This window comes from Ambystoma mexicanum, chromosome 9 (genome assembly GCF_040938575.1).
Source record: "Ambystoma mexicanum isolate Mex_15411 chromosome 9, UKY_AmexF1_1, whole genome shotgun sequence".
Classification (NCBI taxonomy): Eukaryota; Metazoa; Chordata; class Amphibia; order Caudata; family Ambystomatidae; genus Ambystoma; species Ambystoma mexicanum.
Window position 1 is genome coordinate 530,621,340 of NC_090931.1, and position 27,674 is coordinate 530,649,013.

A 27,674-nucleotide genomic window follows, 5' to 3' on the forward strand; every position below is an offset into this window, starting at 1 on the left:
GTCACCTGTTATTTTTTTTAGTTTTTTATGCCATGTCCACTTTGTTCACACCCTCATGAACTGGCTCATCACTCCTTCTCGTGGTACACTTCCGGGGATCGTCTTTGAATGTGTTATTGCAAGCCATTTCTGATCGGAATTGACATCCCTGTCCTTCAAATAAATACAGATACGCAGAGCGCAATTGAGGAGGTGGACCATGTCCTTTATTCTCAGGGATTGGTGTCACTCTCGTTGGCTGGCCATGTTGGGGCGGTACATATCTACGCACAGGGGAATGGAACCTTCAGACGATTTCTTGGGAACCGGTACAATCAGGGAGACCCATGGGGTGGGCCCCACCACGGGCTCGATGATGTGGAGGTCTAGTAAGCGTCTCAGGTCCTCTTCCACCTGTTTTTGAATGTTTATCGGGATACCCCTGTAGTGTTGGGCATCAAGCTTGACTTCCAGATTGATGTAACTTTGCAGTTGCACAGTTTACCTAGACTTTTGAAGAGGTTCAGATATGTTTTAGTGACGTCTCCTTGAAGGGCCATATATCTGTTGGCCATCATGTTGTATAAGATGTGAAGGAGTCCCATGTCAGCGGCTATTCTGAAATTCAAAATGTATCCGCTGTTGGCTTCTGTGGAGAGGACATGTAGTCGTATGCGGGACATGTGTGATTTGTGTGTGCAGACCATGTTAAAAGTGCCCTTGCATGGCAGGGGTGTGTTTGAGCCATAAGGGAAAATTTCAACCTGCGAGCGCCGCAGTTTTGGCTGCTGAGTGAGGCAATTATAGGCCTCTTCACTCAGAACATTGACGGCTGCACCCGTGTCGATGAGAAACTCTGTCGGTGTGCTGTGTACTTGTAGGGTTAAAATGGGGCTGTGTTGCTTCGCCATCTCGTTTCCAAGTGCCCACACATATCATTTCCGCCTTTGACTGTCGTGTGAGGAAGAGGAATCATCCCTGATGGTGCGCATATCTCCACCTAGCGGGTGCTCTGTCAGGGCCTGTGAGTGGTTCTCCTGTCAGGAGACCCGAGCAATGTTCTGGGTGGTTTGCGGCTGCTCTCGCTTTCTGTGGAGCGGTACCTTCTGTGCTCGTGGCTCGATCTCCTGTCGTCTGGTCGGTCATTGGGATGGCGTCTGCTGCTCCTCGGGAAGGCTGCGTGGGCGGTTGGTGCCAGGGCATTTTGGCAGACCGCTCTGAAGTAGTCATCACCCCTACATGCTGCGTACTTCTGGCCGAGTGCCAGGCACGTGCCTTCATGGGGAAACTTGTAGCCGCACGAGCAGCACGATTTCGTTGACTGGATGGGTTTGTCGGGCTGAGCTGGCATTAGTTTCTTGACAACCTTCTGATTTATGGTGTCTGATGATATCTTCACTCGTCCCAGTCCAATGGCCTGCTGCGTGACTGCTATGTCGGTGTGGGCCATCGCTAGGATTTCGTCGAGGGTCCTTTGTTTCTGGAGCAATTTACGTTTCAATTCAGCAGATTTGCACCCACAATGACTTGGGAGTGTAGGGATTTGTCATTTGAGTACTGATGGAAGGCACAGTGCTTCATACGGATGCGCAGCCGCATGACATAATTGTCCATGGTTTCCCCTTTCTCTTGCATGGCTGTATGAAAGATATGTCTCTTGTAGTCCACGTTGTTGTGTGTGGCAAAGTAGGTGTCGAGTGTCTCTCATATTTCCTGGTATGTCGCATTTTCTTCGTCAACCAATTCATAGAGGATGTCTCTCACAGCTGCCCCCACTGATAAGGTAAGCATGTTTTTCCTTCTTTCTTCATCCATGGGGCCTATTGCCCCCACATACGCCTTAAAGTCCTTCATCCATAGGACCCACCAGAGCCCCAGGTTACCTGTGTCTCTGAGGCTGAATGCCTGGGGTAGTTGCCACGGGATAACGTCACTCTGGCCATGGGAAAAAGCCTCCGAAAGTCTTGCAGGCACTGTGGCCGGGATGCCTTCCTCCGACATTGTTGGTCACACTGTGCTTCCCCCTGCTGTCTGGAGTGCTGATTTGTGCTGGTAGCACGTGTGGGTGGGTTTCACCCAGATGTTCCAAGCAGGGGGTGTCCTCTGGGCCTGCTTTTCCTCCCCGTCCTTCGTGCCTGCTCGATTATCACTGCGTGGCCACTGGGGGAGACGCACAGGCCGCGTTATGTCGGGAATCACTGCTGCGGTCCAGGCTAAGAGCCTGCTGTATGGACTACTTAATTCTGCGGCCACACCACAGGGACGGAATCACCACTGCTTCCCCGGATCCACATGAGCGGTGGAGGCGGGCTGCACCTCCCGCTTTTGCTCCGATTGGGGAATGAGGCCCAGGTGGACTGCGCCGGGTCCGTCTACCTTTTGTCGCGATTGTCAGTACGTATCAGCATGCCAAGGCTTCAGACAATAAGGAGGCCCACACGGATAGGTCCGGTCTCAACTCCAACTTTATTTTAGCTGAATAACTCCTTCCCCATTTCCCATCACTTCCGCTCATTTGGGTCACGCGCTCACCCTAACCCACCTTCCACATAATGATGTGGATGGAACTAATGTCTGAACATGACAACAATGACCTTAGCATCGTTTTCATTTTAGGAAAACAAGCACGCATCTTCTGTGACCAGTTCTGCCTAACATTGCCAAAACCCAAAAAGACAGGGGGCTTGCATGTACTGTGTCTCTGAGCGCTCTAAAGCTTTGGAAGGCTGCATGTTATTGCTATTTAAAGCACGGAAGAAATGAAATTAAAAAAAGGGACGCCTTCCTTTTCCTGTCTGTGCTATGAATCGGATGTAAATTAGAACACCTGTTTGCACCCTGGGATGCTGTTTACCGCCACTGACCAGTGCGTTCTAATAATGTACTATGCAAACGAGCCACTATCCAGAGACATCTCTATTTCTCAGACAGATACAGCAGAGGCCCCGAACTCCCCACCCCATAACAAGGCGCTTTTCTACTGGTGGGCGCGTCTAGGTCTCTTGGAACCAGAGGAAGTATGAGGATACTCAATGTTTGTGTATTTTGTGAATCGCTAAAAGGCCTGGAAAGCAATTATGGTTAAAAAGCAGTAACCATGTAAGGAGCTTGGCGGGCTAATGAAGTTTGATTGGAGGCTAGCCCTGCCCTCCCTGGCCAGAGATGCCTCCACGGTAGGGGAAAGCTCTGACGTGAGACGCTTAAGCAAAGCCAGCTGTGTACAAGTGGAGATGAAAGCCCAACATCAGACGGGATAAGTACAGTATTAGTGTCGAATACGCCACTCACTGCTGATTTAAATTGCTGCCTTTTCCCTGCCATGTGAGAGTAAGATGTGGAGTAAAATGAAGATGTTTGTGCTGGATGATCCCAGACCAAATAAAAACACTCCCGGCTAGTTTCCTACTCCTCCTGGAGGTCATGGTTCAGCATTCCATAAGACAGACCGAGTTGTGATTTTTTGTGTGGTTTTTCTCTAATGCACTTTTGCACGATCACTTGGTATGTGAATGCAGTATAATGTTCCTTGCCTGCAGACTGCCCAAGACCAGAGCTATTCATAGTTCTTTTTTTATTTTTTATAACACTAATCTGTTGTCTTTGACTTCTTTGGGACACTGTAAGCATACGTAGATGCACCGTAACTAATGATGGGCGAAATGTCCAAAGTGGAACACCTGGATTGCACGCCTTTTTTTGTTGCTGCAACCAACAACCACTCCACCTTTATGCAGAAATCTCCACAATTCAACTTGCCCAAGTTGAAGACTGGCCGATGTGTGAAAATCGTGCAAGACACTGGGGTAATTTCAGGCAATGAGAATGCCCAAATGTGCTGTGCACCATTCCGCTGGGTTTCAGCTAATCAGGGCATGCACAGCATTCAGGCCTCATCATTGGCCAAAATGTTCACAGCACAAGGGGGATTTTTTTGCACATCATATTTCTCTGATTGGATGGATTCCACCCAATCAGAGCAATGGGACGTCTTCCCGATTGGTTGATTCCCTGGCTATTCTTCCATCGGCTTCCCTGGAACAATGCAGAGCCATTTCGCCCATCACTAAACATAACATTAACAGACATCATGAAAGAGTATCCACCGTGCACCCTGAAGCAGGCCTTTGAGCAGTTTGCCGCGCAACACTTAAACACACTGTGCATTTCAGTCTCCATATTTAGCACATGTCATACAGGGAAAGTTGCGTTCGAAGCAAGGTTTGGAATCCAGTGTCCCCTTATACTCGTAAATGCTATCAAACGGGGGTATAACCTGGCTAGCCCCAGCAGAGTTTCTGGCCCGTCCTTGTACTAGACTTACGCCCCAAATGCACTAGAGTGAAACTAGAGACGGAGAGTGGACCCATTGTACTGTCAAGCACAGCTGCTTATGTATGCTTGCCTCTGCTCAACCTGTCGCCTTCATGCTTGGCCGAAGTTTTTCCTACAGGCCCGGATCCTTTTTACTCACCACAAAGTCACTTTCTCTTAATCATTTCCTGTTTCGGTTTTGGCAGATAATTCTATTTTATTCTATGTATTTGGAATGAGCCCCAGGCACACTTACCACTTCAGAGCTCCAAACAGAAATGGGGTGTAAGGAGAGAGCAATGAAGGGAGGAGGAAGAATAATGTGTATTGGAGACTCATTTTCACCTGGATGGAAGTTGCTTTGCAGAATCTCAGCGAGGAGGACACAGAGCCGCCCTCAGCTGGCGGAAGGAAGCCAGGATATGATATGATATGATTGGTTATTTATAACATGCTTAATACCCAGAGGTTTCTAAGCGCGGACCCAGGGATCGAACCTGTGTTGCTCTGTGTCGTCTTGCTTCCAAGGCGAGCACGTTGCCCCTGAGCTATCCTCCCAACCCAGGAATCCCGAGAAGGTCCTTTGTGTTGCCCTGAAGGGACGCTGAAACGGCAGAGGTTAAGAGCACTTGGAGTGCTGCAGTTTCGAGAGCCACCCTAAGCTTGAAGCTGTTTTCTCAAAATGTAAGGTCCCTGGGTGATTCATTTCCGAGTGCGGAGCCTTTGGAGGAGAAAGGTTTGGGCTTCTTCTCAACTTCTTTGCCGCTTTACAGATAGCAGCTTCCCTGTTGAGGCTGAAGTGAGATTCGTTGATGGTTAGCGATGGGGGATGCAGTTCGATGTGGCTAAGCTGCTATTGTCTGACCAGTTCCTCAGGAAACGCAGTGTGTATGCTGTTGCAGTAATGCAGATGCAAACAATCAATGCCTGCGTAATTCAATTTTTTAAATGATTTCCATGTAAGGACGGATTGTTTTAAACGGTACAGTGGGAAAGGAGTTTGAGCTACTGCATTAACCTGTAGGATAAAGGACAAGTTGTAAAGACCAAGTTAGTATAGGGCACAAACAGCATGTCCCTACCATTGCTGGCAGAAGAAGGGAGTTTGTTTCCCTAGAGCTTGCAGCCATGAGAAGGGTAGAATTGGGCTGTACCAAATGATAGCATATTTCCGTTTTGCTACCATTGAGATAGAGGTTATTTCTTATAATCTAATTGTGTATTCTTGACATGCACTCTGAAATTGTGTTGTTCGTCCTTTATTCTGTATTCATTTTGAAAATCTACTGTATGTAATTAGCATGTAGTTCAAAGGTATTTTTGATGCTTGGGGCAAAGGAACCCATATAAGTGTTAAACGGCTAGGGTGAAAAGGGCAAATCCTACGAAACACAGCAGGAGAAGCAGATATGCGATGAGTGGAAATGGGCCAATTTCATCTGTGCCGATAGGTCAGAGAAGGAGGACTTGATCCATTTGAGATTAAGTCTGCTGACTCACATTGCTTTAACGATGAAATCACAAACAATTTTATTTTCAACCTAATCACAGGCTGCTGGAATATCTAGTGTAAGACAAACACAAAGAATGTGATTTTCATCCTAGTCATTGGCTGCTGGAATGTCTAGGAGGATCAGGATTACACGTTGTTTGGAGTCCACCGCACTTAGTCGTTTCGTTTTGATATCTGCAAGCACCTTTTCTATGCTTCCTCCAGGTTGCAAGCCAGATTGTTCAACATGAAGTAGACACAATGATGCTGAAGCTGTTTCTGTATTACTCTGTCAATAGTCTTTGCCATTTAAGGGAAGTTATAGATTGGGCAAACATTGCAAAGTCGTTAGGGTTTGAATTGGGCTTCAGGAAGAAATAGCCAAAATGCTTAAACCTCAGAGAAGAAAGATGATAAGATCAATATTTTGGTGGAATGAAATGGCTACTGACGGAGCTTGGATAAAACACTGGCTTCTTTTTTGGAAGACCCATATCTTAAATTCTTCGTAGCTCTCATATCCCGTTTTAATATCCCTCATGTTACATCTGTTTTACAGTCTTATATAGTGCAGAGTAAGCCACATTCAGATACAAAACAAAGGTTCCAGAAGACTACAAGGAGGAACTCCACTATATCAGCATGCAGGAAATACATTGCAACATATATTTTCATAATAATGGGTATTTAGGTGTCAAAAAAGCACACCCAAAATTAAAAATAACAGGCTCCGTAGTGGTGGTCCTGTCACTGGCAAAGTCTGGTCTTCCATAATAGAGAATTTGACTGAAGCATCTAACATCGATTGATAGCAGGTTGATGGTAGATCAAAGGCCATGGTGAAGACGAAGCAGCATTATATATTACTGGGAAATAGGCAAGATAGCTGATTTTTGGTATGTTGTCCAAGTCTAAGGATATTGAAAGATTTCCTGGCTTCTTGCTGATAAAATTGGGTAATGCTTAGAGATCCTCGAACTAGGGTTCTTTACTCATTTCTGGTCACAGGAGGGGAATGGGCTTTCTAATATCCAATCCCAAGATTTGGAGCCCCTTTCGATCAGATAACATACCACTGATGAGAGAGAGGGGGGTGTTCTGTTCCCATTACCAGGCGACTGTAGATCATTGCAAGTCTAACTTTGTGATGCTTACTCACCCCAAGCATTTTTGTTATGCAAAGTTATTTTCCCTCATCAGAATTGATCCCGAGCAAAAGAATCTTTCCATGATCCATATGACCTATTGGAGCACATATTGTTAAATGCAGCATCTAAGCATTTGGTGTACAAACTTTTCTGGCCAACACCATGAAAGGTTCTGCTCTCCTGCTTTTTTCTTTTAGGAATTATTATTATTTATCTTTTGGGTCTCGCTATTTTGAATGTTAACTTTATATAATTTCTTCGTCCTGTAGTGACAGTCTACACTTAAAACGAAATCCCTTTCAATGTATAAGCACATTTTTTCATGGCTTTCACTATTAATTATTGCTGATAATCTATATATTTTAAAGAATAAGTACAATGTCAGTGTTTTGCCTTCATAGTCCTCTTTTCTATTTTTTTAAGGGATGACAGTCCCAGTAATTATTTGACTAGAGTGTGGATTTCTTGGAAAGGTGGTTTCTCTATTCCAACACCTTGTTAATAATAAGTAATATCTCTAAAACGCTGCATTCTGGGAGAATTCTCTGAATCAGTCGACAGCAAGCATACCTGTAAAATGAGCCTGTCCTCTCTAAGTGTTATGAATTAACAGATTGATAGAATTATAACAAATATTAACCAGAAACTTTGATCTCTCTTCTTGTTGATACAGAACTTCTGCGAGAAGGAAGTATCGAGACCCTAAGTAACAGCTCCGGATCAACCAGCGGGAGCATTCCACGCAATTTTGATGGCTACAGATCACCCCTTCCAACCAACGAGAATCAGCCGCTCAGCCTCTTCCCCTTAGGATTCCCATAGATAAGTCTACTAGCAGGGCAAGGAAGGCCGCCCTCGCCACCTGGACACGCCCCAAAATCTGGTGTGAATTTATCCATCAGTTAGCTTCATCGCTGTGGCCCAGGCCTAGTTACCAAATGAAAAATGTTCACCTCTTCATCAGCAGCCAACAACATGTTGAGCAGGTCTTCTGAAACTAAGAGTTAACTGGAAACTGGATCCATGGGAAAAGTTTGTGAAACAAAAGGTTGCGGTGCAGAAAGACAAATAACCCCCATTGAAATAGATAGCTCATCTGCAGCACGTTCTTTTTTTAATTAGGCATGCTGATACCCCCTCCTGCCTGCATTTCCTACCCCCTTCCATTGCAAATCACGCGCCAAACTCCCCTCTCCCGCCCTTTTCATTGGTTGCTCCATATGCACTGTTCCCGTCCCCCCTGACTGGAGACTGATCCCCCTTCACTGTCCTTTCCCCTCCTGGTGCCTGCGCTCATCAGCACCCCCGTCCGCTAGCAATCCGCTGAACACATGGTGCCTGTATTCCCCGCCCTCATGCTCCCCAATCACTCGGCCTTCTGCCCTGGGCTTGTGTTGCTGGCCTCCTCCCTCTGCAAAGTAGAACTTTGTGTAATTTGAGCTGCTACTAATTTGCTGTTTCTTTGCGATCAATTTGGAATGCTAACTGGTACATGGGAAGTCATGACTATTTATCATGGCAGAATGCTTTTTTTTAAAAAAAAAATTGGGGCCTCGCATAGTTTTCTTTGGTGGGAACCAAGACACTATTGGGGGCCTCGTTTATATGTCGTTTTAATATTTAATTCACGGGGTTCTGGTTGTCTAACGTTTAGGGTAGCCAGCGGACAAAAGGCTTGCCTGTTGATCAAATCTGGCTGTAAACTGGTGTCTGAAAGTTGAGCAATGAGGCAGCCGAACTGGAGTCTCCAGGACATGAGTTTACAAGGTCAGACTGAAGACAGCCCTCTGCTTTTAGGTCACTGCCAATTCATCTTCATTTAATGTCTGCCCAGCTGGGCTCTGCTTTTTCAATTGCACACAACGCCAAGAGTGTATGTAGCACGTGGTTTTTAGCTTGTAGAATAAAATCTTCTTAACTGTGCCTGTTTTATTGTAGCGGATGAAACTACCAGTAGTCTTTCAGGAATTCTTAAATGCTCAGATCTTTCATAGTGTGTATTAAAAATAATAAACTCTCTCTTATAAAGTGCACGCGTGTCCTCTCATTGCAGATGTTCAGGCGAATCCGCTTTCTTCTGGTTTTAGGCAATGTGTGTTTTCTGTCCTGTGTAAAATGATTGCATTTGTAACCAATGCATCATTTTTCTTATCTGCACAAATAACATTTGTCATGCCTGCACAGAACCGAGGGGAGGGGAGGGGGGGGGGGCTGGTGCTCGGGACACAGAGAGCCACAGGGTCACGTCTGCACAGACTGGTTAGGAAACAGCACAGTTCAAACTTGGGTCAGTTCAGAAAGTGCAATTCCACGGCTGATTAAGACACACAGGGGGGATTGTGTTGTCACCCTGTGTCTTGTTTCTGCTCGGTCTTCCCAGAGAGCTCTTTTAGGGGGTGCTGCTGCTGGCCTCGCCTGCCATGAGCTCCCAGGACCGTTGGCTCAATGGGAATGCATGTTTCCTTAGCAGCCCTTAAATCACGTTTTATGAGTGGCGCGGGCCATGCTGCCGGTGCTCTGTTTTCGACTTGACCCAGAATAATTTGACATATTTGAGGTCCCCATCCATTGGAAATCTAGATGAACTGGGATAGTCCTGAGGTGGGCATTGTTTCAAAATTAAGATTAAAAGATAGTATTGTGCACTTTGGTAAAAATTGGTTTGTTTTATTCTTGGTGGCAAATTCATATAGAGGAAACCCAGTGCCAGGGGTTAAAAATGATCTTGTCACTAGTTGCAGAGAACTTGCGGTGGGGCTGCCACTGTACGTTTTGCCCCCCCCCCTAAAACCCCCCACAAAGTGCCTGTGTATTGGCTAAATTACTTAGTAGTAATCTTCATTACACCTAGTCCAGCTTCCTTGTCAAAGTCCTGAATTATTGAGGGACATCCCCATCAACGCAGGCCCTCTTTTTGCTTCTTATATGAATCGGTGACCTTTCATAGCCTCTTCCCTTAAATGGAGGGTCAGGGCACCCATCATGCCCCTGGGACGTCCCAATTGTGTTCTGTGCTGCAGCCCTGTACAGTAAGTATTATTAACATTTCTGCTTGTATCTTTCCGATTAGAAACCACTACATGAGGACTAGTGGTGGGGGCAGTCATATGAATAAGCACGAGCAGGCGTCATCAGTTGGGTTCACCCTCCATGCACCTTTCTCTTGACTTTTGTTGAGTGTTTATTCCTTATCTCAGGACTTCTTTTTCCGTTCTGGATGTTGCTTAGCTCCTCCTGTTCTTGGAATGTGACTGCCACTACCATCACCACTGGTTACTTGGGTGATCTTGTAGGCAGAAATTGGATCCCGGGGTTCTCCGACTCCCCAAATCCACCCCCCCCGCCGTGCCCTCCATTGATGGAAAACCTCAACGTGTCGGCTTTCTGGCCTTATTCTTTCCACCACTGGATAATCCTATTCAAGGCCGAACTTCAATTATCTCACTCTCCTCCTTTCAACTTCTTTTGTCTCCTCGGACCTCGCCTCCCTTTTCTCCTTCTCCCTTATATTCTCTCTCTTGCTCTCCTCTGCTGTTATGCTGCTGCGCCCTCCCTGCTCCATTATGCTCTACCTTTGTCCTCCTTTGCTCCCCCCTCTCTCATTCTTTCCTTCCTCCACTCCTCCCTTCCACCTCTTCCACCCTCCCCTTTACTCTTTTCCTCCTTCCTGCCTCTTTTCTATCCTCCACTCTGCACCTAACTCTATCTGCCACTTCTGCTCTTTACTTTCCTCTGCTCCCCTCTTTGATCTCCAGTTCCTCCTCTACACCCTCTTTCCCCTCTGTTTAGCCTTACCTTCACCTCTTCCCTGCACTGCCATGCGCTGTTTTGCACCTGTATCTCACACCAACACCTGACTCCCACATCAGCGCTAATCTGCCTGATGCTTTAATAGTCCTATGGGGTTGAACCTGTGGCATGTAACTGCTTAATGGTTCTCAGCTGGCAGTATGTCAGATGCGGGGCTGCCAATACGGCAACTGCCCCAACCTGTGTGGCAGTGGCTTGTGGGCCATCCCAGTGATCTGCACACCAAAGCTACTCCACGTGTGACTACTATCTTGGATTCACTCAGCCGACAACGCATGTCCTTGTGGATGCTTGCAAGTACTGCATCCTCCAATCTACGCAGTGGTCAAAATGTATGAAAAGAAGTAGTGGAAGTATGTTCCCTGCTGGCCCGCTCGCTCCCTACAAATTCCATCACCACGCCCCCTACAATGCACAATACAAACCCTCAAACAAATGTGCTTGCTGTTTAAGGGAATGTTCAGTGCAGTGCACTGAAGAGCAAGTTTCAACTACTTCCTAAACTTTAATTTTAACCAAAACCATTGTGGTACTGTTTCTTTTTCAAATAAAAGTATAGTAACAGTAAAACATAATTTAAAAAAAGCAGACGAGTGCTGGTCCCAACTGCTCCTGCTCAGTTTGACCACTGATTCACACGTCTCTGGTAGGTACAGATGCAGGATCTACTAATTTGCTTGCAGGCACAACTAATCTCTATTGTTTACAGAACCTTTGATCTAGTTCTGATTTACAGATCTCGCGATTGCTAATGGAAGTAGCCTTACAACTTAGTGGGTTTTCTTCCCAAAAACGGTGACTTTCTGCTTACATACCTCTCCTAGGTGGCAAAGTGATGGGTGCACAGGGCCTGATCCATCTACCGTGCCAATACCCTGAATATATATTTTTATAGCACAAACCAGGCATGGAGCATATTTGTCTATGTTACTAAGCAATTAAATGTGATTTCAAAACCCATAATTCACGGGGATGGTATCATACATGTGCATTATTATAATTGATTTCAAACTCAGCCTAGAGGTTTATCACATGACGCGCCCCTTTATACTGGTATTGGAGCATAATAAATAACCCATCATGGAGTCTCCTGCTATGTGTATTTGTGTGTGTTTATGTATATAGGTATACCTATCTATCTATCTATCTATCTATCTATCTATCTATCTATCTATCTATCTATATATATATATATATATATATATATATATATAAAACGCTTACCTATGTTTCCGTACTCAGCTGATGCAATTTATCAGTGTTAGTTTGCCCTTTGCTCTCCTAATGCCAAAATTCACCTCTGTGTGCCCTTCTAATTTAATAACAGCTATTATTTTAAAAAACAGAATAAACACAGTGCTACGTGGTCACCTTCACCTTCCACTGTCGCCAAAAACTTGCAATAATTTCAAGTTACTTCTTTCTACCCCCACTTCTCTTTACACAGGGCATGGCGGTTCCAGTGTCATTGAACAGTTAATTTCTGGCTCAACGATTCAGTCTCTAAAGAGCGAAACACTGTAGGACGAATGCTTCCTCACAAGCTAAAACTGAAAGTTGGTGCTGTAATTAGGCTACTACGCAATCTTATGCCATCACAGGGACTCTGCAATGCAAAATTGTTGACAATTACGCATCTACATAGACACATCATTGAGGTGTGTGTAATAGATGGAACTTAGATACTGTTCTTATACCGCGATTACCTCTCATTCCATCTGATACAAATTCAAAAGGAGACAGTTACCTACATGTTTAGCTTTTTCAATGATGATTAATAAGTCACAGGACCTACGCCCACTTCCTGGAAGCAATTGGTGGTAATGGGAAAAAAGTGACCCTATGAATTACCGACCGATATTGACCTTTAAGAAATGCTAGAACGGCATATGTTATGTAGAGAACGTCTAATATTTATATACGCACACACACACACACACACACATAGTATGTGTGGATAAGAAGAGCTGTACATCCGGAAACACTTATTCTCTGAGTGGTAACTCATTTGCTTTACGAAATACCACATGGTTAATGGTGACAGAATGATCGGCTGACAGAAGGTACAGTGGATTGTCCTCTAATAGTGTGTTATACATGTATATGCTATTACGTTTCAATTGTACAGTGCTATCTGTCATTAGTATGGCCTCATAGCGCTTTAGTCTCTGCTTGTACAGTTCTTGGTTTCCAGAGGTCCGTAATCAGAAATTGCATAATAACTGGGCTGATAGGAAGGTCCAGTAGAAGCCTTACAAAGAGCAGTGCATATGCCTTAAAGGGAACACAAAGGCACAAGCCTGCTCAGAAACACACTGGTTGCATCTGTGAAAGGGAATACTTGTATCCCCTCTCTTTGTGTAACTTTGGCCAATATTGTTTGCATCTCCAATGTTGTCTATACAAAACATAAAATACTTTTGAAACGTCTGGCCTGTAATGTGACTGGAAGACCCGCTAGATTAATGGACGAAACAGTTTCTGGTTGCCCCCTGTGGAGTTCAAAAGGCAGCAGTGTCTCCCTTGAAACAGGAAAACGAGTACATCACTTTTACTGGGCAGCCATGGGCTTCTCTGAAACTTGGCTTCAGGTTTCCTGAGTGAATGTGAAATGCGGCTTTCCTGCACCATGTTCCTCATGTCGCTTGAAAATGTATTTCTTATAAATCATATCGGTGCTCATGTATTTATTGAAGGTGGAGAGGGGAGGTAAAATTCCCAGATAATATGACTTTGGGTACAATGTAGGTCTTGCTTACTCAGCCAACTGCAGGAGTCCCTAGAATGTATGTGTGTTGTGATTTGGCATCTGCGTGGAAGATCTACTGGGCAAAATGTCCCATCCTCCAATCGAGCTCTGGCAAAGTGGAGGGACCTGTCGAAGGATGCTACTTAAGACAGAAAGAAGCCCCCTGCTCCCTTCCATCACCCACGAATCTCTAAACCAGAATAATTTAGTTCCCTTCAGGTCAACCCCAACGCTCCACACTCGATGTGAGGTTTACATTTTGGACACACTCATCACGGGTTGGGCGGGGCCGGAAAATGCGGCGGTAATGCTATTACTGCTGAATTTACCGCTTTGCCCAATCCCGTGTTTCAAGGCATTCACCTCCAGCTCTGAGCTGGAGGATAATGTGCCTGCTTCAAGGCCATATCTGGCGCTATTGCTGCCGAAGGTAATAGCGCCCCCAACCCCATTAGGTCAAATGGACCCAATGGGAATGGGAACTTACCACGCCCCTCCACCCCCGAACAACTCGGGATCCGCACAAATAGCGCCGGCCGCGTTGGGCGTACGCTAATTGCATTGGGCGGTATCCTGGCACAATTAGCACCGGAATAATGCCCAACTCACGATGATGCCCACTGCAAACTAAAAGCTTCCAGGGTGCTGGGGGAGTAGTGCTAAATGTGAGGTTAGCTCTGTGGGTCCCAGAAGAACCAGCAGTAAGTAGGGGTTGTTGCATTTAAGAACGACAGAAATGTCAATAAGTCCGGGTCTCCGAGTAGCAGGGCCTGCAGTAGGCCAGGATTGGGGTGCATGGTCAGAGGTACGCGTGGGGTTCACTATCGTCAGCTTGACAAGGTAGTTGTTCCATGTTGAAATATGGGTGCAGTGGAAGATGATGTGTGGGGAGATGAGTAACAGCAGAAGGTAGGTTTGAGCATATGGTGTGATGACAGTTTATTCGTAATGCACAGCTACCAGCCAAAGTGAACAAGTGACATGGATTGGTTTACACTCACAAAACTACCATCGCTATTTTGCCACATGCAGAAAATGTATGCTTGGACCCCAATGGACAGCTCATGTTATGACAAATGATAGAGCCCTTTCCACATGGCCATCATTTCTTGGGTGGACCCCCTATTCTTGGGTCTCTGGAGAGGTGAAGATAGGGCAGTAAATGAGAGGTCCTTTGTTATTGACACAATGACAGGGGGTACGCGAATGGTGCAGTGAGGATGAGCAGTTGTTCCCAGGCCTTACAATTAAACTGCTCTCCGAAGCAAAGAGGACATGTCGCAGAAAGAAACCACCTCCTAGGAAGGATGCAGACGAAAGAGAGAACGAGATCAGTCACTGAAGAGTTATACCCACATCATGCTCAGGTAAAGCCGAGCGCGCCACATTGTTTATTACTTTTTTCAGCTGCCAAAATAGGGCAGTGGCAGGGGAGAGTTCAAAACACAAAGATAGTTTAAGTTCTCCCAAGTCCTCTGCACGCTCGAGTCATTCTTGAGCAAGGTATGGACAACTCTCTCCAGGGTTCTGTCACTAAAACATGCAGATATGTTAGAGCGCGATTCCACATTACTGTGTGGAGGTCGCATAGGGCCATGGGCTCATGGCTTTTGTGTGCAGATAAAACTATTTGTATGGGGCATGCTCAGCAATACTTACATTCCCTTTGATATGATATTGAAATAATATTTTATTTACAGCGCGCCTATACACAAGTGTTTCAAAGCGCGACAAGGCAGGGGAGGGGAACAAGATAACGATCTTACTAGGCCCAGTGACATTGAGATCGTGCAAGTGCAGGGGAGAGGGAAGGGGAGAAGTGCCAGGGGAAGGGGAGGAGGAGCAAGTGCAAGACATAAGATCAAACATTGAAAACAAGAAGTCCTGCTGGCCGGTGGCAGTGCAGGGTTAAGTGCAGAATACAAGTGTTTGATAAGTGCAGGTAGGGAGTTATAGGGTTGCAGATACAGCCCCAAGTGCAGGGTTGCCAGAAGGCAGTGCAGGTGTGCAACTGGAAGGGCAGGGACCAGGCCTGTGGTTCAGAGGGTAGCCAGGTACCAGTGCAGTATCAGACAGGATATCAGCAGGGAAGAGAGAAGGCAGAAGCAAAGAACAAAGTCTTGAGCTGCTTCCAGAACCGGAGATGGTTCTGCTCAAGTTTCAGAGAGGCAGGGAGGCTGTTCCAGAGGGAGGGGCCATCTGAAGAGAGAGATCTGCCCCCAACTCGTCACTTGGAAACGCCACTGACCCTCAAGGAGTTGGAGGTGGAGGAGTGAAGAGCTTGAGTAGGAAGATATTTCAGAAGAGAAAGCTGGAGATATTTGCATCCCAGGCCCCAGAAGGCTTTGTGGACAATGCTAAGTGTCTTGAACTTGATCCTTGCAGCCACTGGGAGCAAATGGAGAGATTTCAGTGCTGGAGAGATACAATCCCTGGGCTTGAGGCCAAGGGCAAGTCTCACAGTCCTGTCCTGGATGAGTTGCAGAGAACGGAGAGTAGAGGCAGGCAGATTTAAAAAGAGGTTGTTACAGTAGTCAAGCCTAGAAAGAACCAGAGCTCTAGATACAGCAAGCTTCTGAGGGAAGAAGAGGAAAGGAAGAATACCTCTGAGGAGGTGCAGTTGGTAGTTTGACTTCTTAGAGACGTTGAAAATATGAGGCGAGAAGGAGAGTGAGGAGTCGAAGCCTAACAGATGGGAGCCGGAGGAGGCCCAAGGGAGGCCGGCCAGAGAGTTGTGGAATCAAAGGGTGCAGGTGTGCCGATGAGGAGGATCTCTGTCTTGCTGGCATTCGGGCAGCGATCATTGGAAGCACACCACTCCTGGATTGCAGACAGACAATCCGGGATGAGAGAAGGAGAAGAGGCGGCAGAGGGGAGCCTGAAAGCGGCCTGGGTGTCACCCGCATAGCAGTGGAAGTTGTAGCAGAGAGCAGCAATGCGGTGGGCGAGAAGTGCCAGGTATTGGTTGAACAACCAGGGAGAAAGGTTAGACTCCTGGGGAACACCCAGGTGGAGAGAGAGAGAGAGAGAGAGGAGAGGAAGGACCCAAGTTGGACCTGGGAGGGTTGGTCCGAGTGGAAAGAACTCAGCCAAGCCAGAGCCTGATCAGTGATACCCAGGTTATCACGGAGCCCGTTGAGCAGGATGGCATGATTGATCGTGTCAAAGGCAGAAGAGAGATCAAGTAGGATGAGGATAGAGGGGAGATTAGAATCAAGGTTAGAGAGACGGTCTTTGCGGATGTTTAGAAGAGCAGTTTCCATGCGTCTGGCTGCTCTGAAACCAGACTGATGGTCATGGAGACAACCAACAGATTCAGTGTGAAGAGTAAGCTGGGAGATGGCCAGCTTTTCCAGGAGTTTGTCCAGGAAAGGAGTGATAGAGATCAGGCGATAGTTAGCTGGAAGGGAGGGGTCGGCTGAGGGTTTCTTGAGAAGAGGGTGCACAAGAGAGTGCTTCAGGGGGGAGGGGAAGGTTCCAGAGGTGAAAGAGTGGTTGCAGAAGTCAGCCACAGCTAGAGCGAGGGTGTCAATGTGGTCCTTGATGGTTTTGGAAGAACAGGGAAGAACCTGTTTTGATGAAGTTTTCATAGATCAGACTTGTCTAGAAACCTCATCAGAGAAGAAGAGAGGGAAGGCAGAGAAGGGAGGGTGGGAGGCCGCAGGAGAGACTGGAGGGAGAAGCCGGAGAAGCTGAGAGGGTGGACAGGATTTCCTGGGTTTTAGAGATGAAGTGAGAAGCTGGGCTGAACAGAGGGCCTGGCAAGGGACAGGAGAGGTAGAGACTGCGGCAGGGTTGGCCAGCTCCTTGCAGATTTTAAAGAGTTCGGCCAAGTTTTTAGATGTTGCAGAAACGCGGGCTTGGATGTGTGCTCTTTTCTTAGTGAGGACAGAGAGTCGGTATTGCCTTTGGAGCAGGCCAGTTTGTCAGAGGATGTGCAATATGCCAACCATTTCCCCTCAGCCACCCTACACTTGCGTTTAAGGGTAATGAGGTCTGAGTCGTACCAGGAGTTTCACTTGATTTTAGGCTTCAGGCGGATCCTCATGACAGGGGCAAATACATTGAATACATTGAGAGTATCAGAGATAGCATGGAAAGGGCATTGTCAGGGTGTGAGTCAGCCAGAGGTGTAGGAGGAGGGGCGAACAATGCGTCAAAAGCCCCCAACTGACACACGCTTCATGGGTCGAATGACTGAGAAGGTGGGTGGCAGTGTGGGGGTAGGTTTGGCCTGAGGGGTAGAGAAAAATGAGAGGAGAGGAGAAAGTGGGCACTCCAAGAGAGAGGAGTGGTGAGAGGGTTAAGGAGGGTGAGGTCTGAGGAGATCAGAATATCAAGTGTGAATACCTGCAAAGTGAGTCAGTCCAGAGGGAAGAATGGAAAGTGAGAGAATTGTGGAGGTCGCGAAAGAGTCTTGTGGTGGGAAAGGGAGCATCCAGGTGGATGTTGAAGCCTCCAAGGAGGAGTTGAGTGGTAGAGCAAGGAGGGAGGAAGAGAAGTCCACACACTCAGAGAGGAAGGGAGTGATCTGAGCAGGTGGCCGGTAGATAGTAGCCACTGTGAGAGAGTGGCCAGGAGAGAGAGGAAGCCTACAGACCAGGCATTCAAAGGAGGAGTAGGCCTGCATAATAATGATAGAGGCAGGAATCCACTCTGGGAAGATCAAGGCTACACCCCCACCGGAGCGGTTGGATCTGGGGCAACGAGAAGATCTTGTAGCCATCATGAAGGAGAGTGCCAAAGCTTGGGACAGAGCTGGCCATGAACCAGGTCTCGGTGAGACCAAGGGCATCAAGATCTAGTTCTTCCAGCAGACGGCAGATGTCAGAGGAGTGTGTGACAGCTGAGCAAGAGTTAAGAGTGGCAAGGTGGAGAAGGTTGCCATCCTTGGAAGACTCTGCTGGATCTTCAAATGTGAAACTAGAGTTCAAAGCCCATGGTCATGGGAATATAGGCATGGCTTCTCTTCAAACATGAGCCCATTCTGTTAAAAATACAACCTTAAATTCCAGGGGAGATCAGATTTGTGGTAGGGGTGAGATAAGAAGTGCCCTGCTCTCCAGCAGTTTATGCACCAAACCACTTAGGCCACAATAAAAACTTGCCTTAGCTAACAATTAGTCCTTGAAGCTTGGAACTAATCTAAACACCAGACCCCTTCTTGACATCACAGCCAAGAACAGACCCATTCCAAGGGAGGGGGCCAAGGTCATTGAGTAGTTTCACTCTCATTGTGCAAAATGGGAGACAGGTGTTTTGTTGCATAACATTTGTAATATCTGTCGCACCATATTTTTGTAAGGATTTCTGAAAAGGTGTCGGACAGGCACTTCTGGTCAACCAAAAACCATTTTGGTGGGACCTACACAACCCAACTAATGACGAAAAATGTAATGTGGCCCTCTGTATGAATGTGAGAACCATACAAATTAGAGAATATATGTAAGTTGTGATCCGTATTCCGCCCACCGTGCACCATATTATTCATTAATACAGTTTGGGAGTAAATTAGAAAAAACAGTATCTTCGCACCAGTAGGTCGCACAGACACCTGACAAAGCTTACGTGATTCACCAAAAAATATAGTGTTAAAAAATGCCTTCATATGTGACAAAATATGGAGATTAGGGGCATTTGCCATGCAGTGAGATTTCCATGTGCAAAAACCAGACCGAGCCCTCCTGTCCAAGTGAGATAATGGATAAGTCTCCTCCTCTGGTTTTCCAAAACACGCCCATATTTTCTGGACCTATCAGCCCACAGATGGGAGTAGACTTTTGAACAGTGCCCTATACCTTCTGCAAGAACTATGACACATTTGTAATGTCATTTACCCGATACCTAGGTAACTCCACCTCAAATCAGGACTCTCCCTATTAAATCCTGAGGTGTGCAGCTGCCAAAATCTGGAACCATTCTAGCACACTGAGGCCTAAATCATGCAGTGGAGCCAGGAGCTGTAGTTGCTGACTTGGGACCTCTTTTCTAGGTTAGAGAGAATCCTTGACTGACCCAGCAGTGGTGCCCTGATCCTCCCTGAGGCCCCATTCAACCCTCTCCTGTAAGTATCAATATCCCAAGCCATAGATTGCATAAGCCCTATCCTGTTCAGCATTGCCATAAAGATCCCCATTGAAAAATCCCCTTTCCTATTTGTATGTGCATTTTAAATCATGTTCCTGTGGAAAAATCTGTTATTTGTATTTTTTTGTATTTTGTATTTGTTTTATTTGCAACGCGCACCGTCAGGCCCGGAGGCATCAGGGCGCAAATTTAGACATGGTTACATAGTGAAAATACATTTAATCAAACTTTATATACAGTGCAAAGTATTCAGAATATACAGCAATATACATTATTTACAGAATAGAGATTGGAGCAGGCACTTGCTGGGACAGGGCTCCCAGGTACAAGAGAAATCCAAGTTTCAGGTCTGATTGAAGAGCCAGGCTTTCGTTTTGGACTTGCAGGCACTGAAGCATTCTTCTGCTCTGATGGTGGGGGGGAGGGCATTCCACTGCTTAGAGGCTAGGACGGGGAAGCTTGATCCACCTGCTTTTTGTAGTTTGAACCTAGGGATGGTTAAACAGTGGGTCTGGGCAGTTCTTTGAGGGCGGGTAGGCGCGTGGCGGGAAAGCTGGTTGCAGAGATATGGGGGAGCTTGGTTGGCTAGGCATTTGTGGGTGAGGTCTAAAGCTTTCAGTGAAATTCTCTGTTTGACAGGTAGCCAATTTAGATTGGATCTGGATTCCGAGATGTGGTGGTTTCGCGGGATGTTTAGAGCTGCTCTAATGGCGTTGTTCTGGGAGATTTGCAATTTGTTTTTGATTTTGGCCATGATGAGGGTTCTGGCCAGTGTGACCGTGTTTGAAGTGGTCAGAAATGGCCTGCAGGCTGCAATGTCTGTGCATTTAAATCATTTTCCGGTTGAAAAAACGGTTATTTGCCTGTGCCATTGTAGCCATTTTCCTATTGAAGAATCCTTTGTTTGCCTGTGCATTTTGGTCACCTCCCCATTGAGGAATCACCATCTGCCTGTGTAGATCCTTGGTATATTTTTCTCAGTAAATCAATTAATTTCTCCATTTATTTCATGGGATTGGTCTAGTTGGAATCGAAACCAACTGTATGTGAATTGTTATAAGTCATAAAAGTGATGCCCAAACTAAGTAACCCCATTGTGGGCTGAAAAACGAATGTGTCCATGTGTTTAAGTTGTGCCCTACAAAAACGAATCCCATTTGTGTCTGTATTTTCTCCTGGCTCTGCCATCCTAATCCTAAAACCAATTTTCCTTTTGTGAGTTATTCTTTTGTCTAGAGCCTACCTGTTATTTACCTGTCATGTTAACTAAAAACCGATTTTCCTATTGTGAGTTTCCCATTGCTCAGAGCTTGCCTGTCATTGTCAGCATCAGTGAAAACGAATTCCCATTAGCATTTTTTTCCTTTGCCCACAGGTTGAATCTCCTAAAAACAGCTTTTCCTACTCTGTTTCTATTTTCCCTGGTGTGCTGACTAGTATTCTCTAAAACCCTGCCTGTCTCCTAAGTGTAAGCAATACGAATTCCCTTCTATTCTGTCCCTAGCAGATATGTTAAATCATTAAAAACATGTTTTCATTGTGCTCTAAAACAAAATTTCCCCTTCTTTGCTGGTTCCCTCTTGTGTCTGTGGGCACCACCCCAAAACCAATTTGTCCATGTCTTCCTGCTCCCTGCCACTTCCTTCCATTCAAAGGAATCGAGTCCAGTTGATGTTTGGGGGTTGAGTGTCGCAGGGGGAGTGCTTAACCTTCATGCAATCATTTGAGTTGAATTGTTTTTGTCATGCTTTGTCATTAAAAAAAGGAAGTAGTATCACAGTATATTCTAACCTGGTTGCTTTCTCGAAGTATTTGCATTTGTGTTGCCACAACATCGGTGGCTTTTCTAAAAAAAATAATTCTCGTTTGATATTAAATAATACATTAATAAAATATGAATTGATAACACACCGGTCTGGTTCCTAGTCTACTGTGACATGGGGTGCTAGTGGAGATTGGGTGCGAGACGGGTTGGGGCCTCCTTAACAAAAGAATCAATATAGTAGTAATAAAGAGTTTGTGTTGTGTGTCACATTCATTGTAGGGGAAGGAAATCCCTGGCTTGCTTGTGCCATGTAATATATCATGACAGGTGGTGGAGACACTGGGGGAGAATACGGGGCGGGCGGAAGCAGTAGAGACAGAACAAGACAAGAAACAACAGGACAGATGGAAACACAATGCAGCAACTGGGCACAGCTAAGTTCGAAGTCAGCAGGACAGAATAAAAACACAATTGAGCAACTGGGCACAGCTAAGTTTGAAGTCAGTAGGACAGATGAAAATACAATGCAGCAACGGGGCACAGCTAAATTCGAAGTCAGCAGGACAGAATAAAAACACAATGCAGCAACTGGGCACAGCTAGGTTCGAAGTCAGCAGGACAGAATAAAAACACAATGCAGCAACTGGGCACAGCTAGGTTCGAAGTCAGCAGGACAGAATAAAAACACAATGCAGCAACTGGGCACAGCTAAGTTCGAAGTCAGCAGGACAGAATAAAAACACAATGCAGCAGCTGGGCACAGCTAAGTTCGAAGTCAGCAGGACAGAATAAAAACACAATGCAGCAAGTGGGCACAGCTAGGTTCGAAGTCAGCAGGACAGAATAAAAACACAATGCAGCAGCTGGGCACAGCTAAGTACAAAGTCAGCAGGACAGAATTTAAACAAAATGCAGCAACTGGCCACAGCAAGAGGTAATGAGAGTGGGAGTCCAGGTGAGACGGAGTGAGGGAGGAAGGAGCAACAGTCAGAGTTGTAAGAAGCGTTAAAGGGAAGGGAGCAGAAGCTCAGTTCTCTGGCTTGCTTTTGCTGGGGGAGTCCTTACAAGTGTGTAGGGGACCTTCAGGTACTGAGGACATTGCTTTTGAATGCTCCCTGGCTTTGCCAAAGGAATATAAGTACTGGTACATCAATTTCCCAGTTCTTCAGACAGATTGGTTGTTCTAGCTGCAGGACAAATCACCAGAACATAATCTGCATGGTATAAATAGAAATGGAATTAAAGGAGCCTGGTATGCATGCACATCCACATACGCTGCCCAAAGGAACATTTCTAAAGATCTAAGGAATAAAGCTGCATGCAGAATAGAGGGGTCCCAAGCACCCGGAGGAGAAGCTGAACAGAGGGAGAACAGTATACACTAGCAGAGTCTGAGGTCCCAGGGCTCACATGATGAAAACCCACTGCCAATTGTGATACTGCTTCAAAGATCGCAGAGCAAATGAAAGAAACTGCATGTTGAGAAACCACCTCATACTGGACAAAGAGCCCAAGATCTGTGAGTCTAGTAGCCAAAGCAAACTGAAAAGAACACTGGTAGACAAGCTACTGCAGACTGCGATAGTGAGGCCAAACCTCCAGATCAAATGTAAAGGATCATTGGAGAGCGAACTCCAGCATCTTGGGCGAGTGAGCCCAGCTATCAGCATGAATGTATACCAAATGAATCTAGAGTTCTTGAGAAATGATTGTGCAACGCCAACAAACCCGAGGACCTTCCATCCCTCAAGGTCTTACGTTCCAAATTGCAAACCCTGATATATGAAACCAAAGCTACATTTTACATCACCACCATTACCACAGCCTCTAACAGTAGCAAAGCCCTTTTGCATCAGTCAAACACTGCTCGAATCCCACACCAGACTTTGAGGTTCCAGAATCCTGTGAGAAGTGTGAGGCTATCAGTAAGTTCCTTATCAACAAGATCAACAACCATCAGATTCCGCATTAAGGTCTCCACATCTTCTGATCCCCTATCTCCCCGACAGGCCATTCAGCCCTGGACCAACTACTCTCTCCTCTTTCCCAAGGAACTGTCGTTCATGCTCGAATCCTTAAAACCAAACTCTTACACAGATTATATCTTCCTGGCCACCATCCTTAAAAAACATACCAGTCCTGTCCTTTCCACCCTTCTTAGGATAGTCAATGCCTTCCTCAGCAAGGTAAGTTCCCAGAGGTCATAAAAACAGGAATCTTACACCCACTCCTGAAATAGCCCACCCTCAACCCAGAAGACTTAGCAAACTACTCTACATAAATGTAGCAGCTCTGTCTGCTCCAGGGTTCCAAATATGGGTTCTGTCTCAAATGCAGCAATGAAAAGGCCTCCATCCAGGTGGTCGACAACGTCCTTCAAATTATCGATAAAGGGGACTGGTTCCTGCTTGTGTTCCTAGACCCATGGGCTACGTTCAACACATTTGACTATTACACACTACTCAACCTCCTTTCACACAGGATACCTTCCTGAAATGGTTCACATCTTACCTGTCTGTCAGACATCAGGCTGTCCGATTGCCTTTCAGATCTGATGCCCCCCTTTCACCTGTGGAGTCCCTCAGGGCTCCATTGTCTCCCAGCCATCATTAACCTCTATATGGAACCACTGGGCTCACTCCTAGAAGATCCCAATGTGACAACACACGAAGTCCTCTTGGGATCTGCTCTTTGGATAAAACTACAAGGAACACACAATAGGTCGCGAAGGTACAAGCATATGATATCTGTTCCAAAAAAGTTCCTCAATGTCAAAAAACTGTACATTGTAGATATCGAGTACCACGCAGAGCATTAACAAAGATGGCAGAGTACTTGGAAAACAGGGAAGAAGAAGCTAGCAACCTTTTTTCTCCCAGGGGCAGCAACACTGATGCATTTAGTTCAAGTGCCCCAAAAAGGGAGGACCTTAGATACAAATTTGTGAAATTGGAAAGGGCCTCTCGAAGGGAAATCAATAAGTATTGGGAAATAATCTCTCTGAAGAACTATTTATCCAAAGAGCAGATCCCAAGAGGAGTTCGTATTTTAATTTTTCCAGACTTTAATAAAGAGGATGATAAGGACCTAGCAGACAACTGGGAATCAAATCTCAACCAGTGTTCAAAACAAATGTTGGAAATGCTAATTGAACATGATCAAAGAGAACATAAAAGAACGACGGAACAGATAGAAAATATTAAAAAAGAAATCAAGGAAGCAAAGGCGCTTGATGTTACAAAAGAGAAGATTTTTTCGAAAATGTACGAAATTCTAAAAGAATATCAAGATGATATAAAACTACGGAAACTAAGGAAATTCTATCGTGACGATAGAGATTACCTAGAGGATAGAGTCTACACCTTCCAGGAAAAATATAACAAAATGATTAAAAAAGTGTCAAGAGAGAGCACTCCCAATACCTCGTCAGCAAGTTCTGAAGCAGAGGAGAAACCAGAGGGGAATGCTGATGCAACACAGGGGATTGAACCCAGGACTTTAAAGTCACTAATAGGACGGCAAAGTTACTTTACAGTGGGTGAATTGCAACCCCATTGAAAAAGGCCTGTATTTGAGAAAGGCGCAGTCGCCGAAACACGTGTCATCCAAAAAGGGCCTAACCTTTATCAAAGCAAAAAATAAAAATAAACAAAGAATTATTTTGATCAGAAACAACTGATTTTTTGGAATCTTTCATTTATTCATTTTGGCGCAAAGAAGTGCATGCATTTTTGTGCTTTTTCTCTACACTTAAAAATGTCCAATGTTCATTGTCCTTAATCTATGTATGTCTACTAATGTATTGTCCCCAGTCATTGTTCCATTTACTTTCCTCCACAACCTGGTCAGAATGTCAAACTCACCCCATTGTAAGAAGCTCACTGCTTCCCATCAAATCTAATTTCTTATCTATTGTACGTTCTTCTGATCAAAAGAGTATTGTTCCTCTTGTATATAAATAAATATATAAATGTAATCCTCCAAGGGTTTCTTCTCTGCTAGTAAATCTGATTAACAAAATAAACTCAGATAACATGACCCCATTGCAGCTGAGTCTATTGAAGCAAATTGAGCACTGGAGATTCGTTGAGAATTACCATTGAACCCTCTACATTGTGTGTATGGCCAGGCCTTTTCCTCCCAAAGGAGTCCTTTAAACTGCTCAGCTTTGGCCACATTCTTTCAGTACTCCAGTAGAGAGACAGGTTTGGTGTCTTCCATTGCAGGGATGTGTACTTCCACATAAGTATCTGAAAGCCGCTTTGAAAGTTCCTGAGGCTTGTCAATGTTGAGCACATTACCTATACAGTGCCCTTCTTTTTGGTTTGAGATCTGCACCCTCTGTCTCTGCCAAGGTGCCTGCTTAGGTGACTAGTTGTTAAGCCATTCCTCCTCTGTAGCCCTCAGTCTTGCTTCATCCATTTGCAAAGCGTATGTTTGACCTGGCAGACCCATGTCCATCAACAGCAAATGTTCCCTACCACCTTCTAAGTGCACTCTTTTATTCACGATTATCCTGTATTCAGTACCGAGTTCAAGTCTTCCCCCTAAAAGAGAAATCTGTCAACGTGATAACAGGCATTTCAAGGCTCGGCTCCGCACTGCATCATGGGTTATACACATAACTGTCCAATCCTTGAATAAAATCAAGTTTCTCAAGACTATATATGTTTCTGCGGCAACTTGCGTATTATACATATTTGGAATCAATTTATGTAGGCAAGAGCGCGTAGTCCCTGCCCCATCATTCTTCTTCTTACATAATATAACTTGTCTGCAACATACCAGAAGGCTAACGTATCTGCAACACACCTGACTTGATTTTCAGCTTTGTACTATACATGTAATTTGAACTTGCCTGCAACTTAACAGTTTTGACCTGCAGCTTATTTTCTTATTTATTTTTATTTTTTGGATTTGTAGAGTGCACTACAGCCCACAGGCATCGAGGCGCTATGATTGGAGCGTAAGAAGGCTTAATTCAGGGTTACAAGAATGCGGCCCAACAATAATTACTTAGTACAGGTTGCTTGGTTACATAAACAGAGAAACATACAGGTAATACTTGCACTGTCAGAGATACATACAGGTGGTACATGTGAACTGTTATACAAAGAGCCTAGTTTTGATGGCTTTCCGGAAGGCTGCATAAGAGTCAATCAACCTGATATGAGAAGGGAGGGTGTTCCAAAAAGTGGGGGCCATCGTTGGGAAACTGGTACTGCCCGCACAAGCTCTACGCGTTTTGGATACAGTAATCCTATTGGAGTATGCCGCTCTAGTAGACCTGGATGGAATGGGTTTGGAAATCATTTGGACTAGGTAAGGGGGAGCCAGGTCATGGACTCACTTGTGAGTCAAAGCAAGGGTTTTGAAAATAATCCTTTCCTTGACGGGAAGCCAGTGGACCTGCCTCCTGACCTCAGAGATGTGATCCCTATGCGAGACATCTGTTGCAGCCCTGCGAGCATTGTTTTGAGCTAGTTGAAGTTTGGTGAGATTCTTCCGGGAGATACCTACAAAGAGGGCATTACAGTAGTCCAAATTGTAACCCAATTTTTGCCCTAGCAATGGTGAGTCAGTTCTGTTGGGATAAGAAGGGTCTAGCTGCATTAAGCAGTTTAGAGTGGTACGCTGAGGAGGATGCTATGGCATTAACCCGCCTATTCATAGTCAGGTTAGGTTCCAGATACATGCCCAAGGTCTTAATGACTTGGGAGACAGCGATGTGGATGTTATCAACGGTGAAGGATCAGTATTGCTTGTCCAGTTTACCCAAGGTGGACGGTGAACCAATTAGCAGAAGTTCAGTCTTCTCACTGTTGAGGCATAACCAGTTTTCTGCCATCCAGGATTGGATCATTGAATAGATGAAGTTGAGGGTGTTCATATCCGACAGATAATCGCCAGAGAGGGGGATGAGCACCTGGGTGTCATCTGCATAGGTCGTGTATGAGATGCCCAGGGCATCAAGGATTTTGACCAGAGACATTGTGAAAAGATTGTAGAGGGTGGGAGCTATGCACGAACCCTGTGGGACCCCACATTTAATGAGACTAGGGTTGGCACTAGATGAATCGGAAAAGCCCTTCATCGCTCTTTCTTGTAGGAACGACGTTATCCAGGCACAGGCCCTCAGGAAGAAGTTAGCTACACTGGAAAGGTGATGGCAAAGGGTTTTGTGATCCATCAGATCAAAGACAGAGGATAAGTCCAGGAGAAGGAGCGCCGGTTTGCCTGTGCCCCTGAGTTCATCCATTTGATTTTTTAAGTCAAGCAAGGCCATTTCGGTGTCATGTCGTGGCCGGAACCCGGACTGCCATAGACCAAGAA

The 27,674-nt window shown here is 45.6% G+C and overlaps 1 long non-coding RNA gene across 3 annotated transcripts in view; it reads left to right on the top strand.

Moving 5' to 3' along the window:
• The window catches only part of LOC138488242 (uncharacterized), a 499,519-nt gene extending 490,558 nt beyond the window's left edge, over positions 1-8,961 (top strand). For all 3 annotated transcript variants that reach the window (XR_011274620.1, XR_011274618.1, XR_011274619.1), the window contains one exon: positions 7,604-8,961. This is a non-coding gene — a long non-coding RNA (uncharacterized lncRNA). The remainder of the gene's footprint in view (positions 1-7,603) is intronic.
• The last annotated feature ends 18,713 nt before the right edge of the window (positions 8,962-27,674 follow it).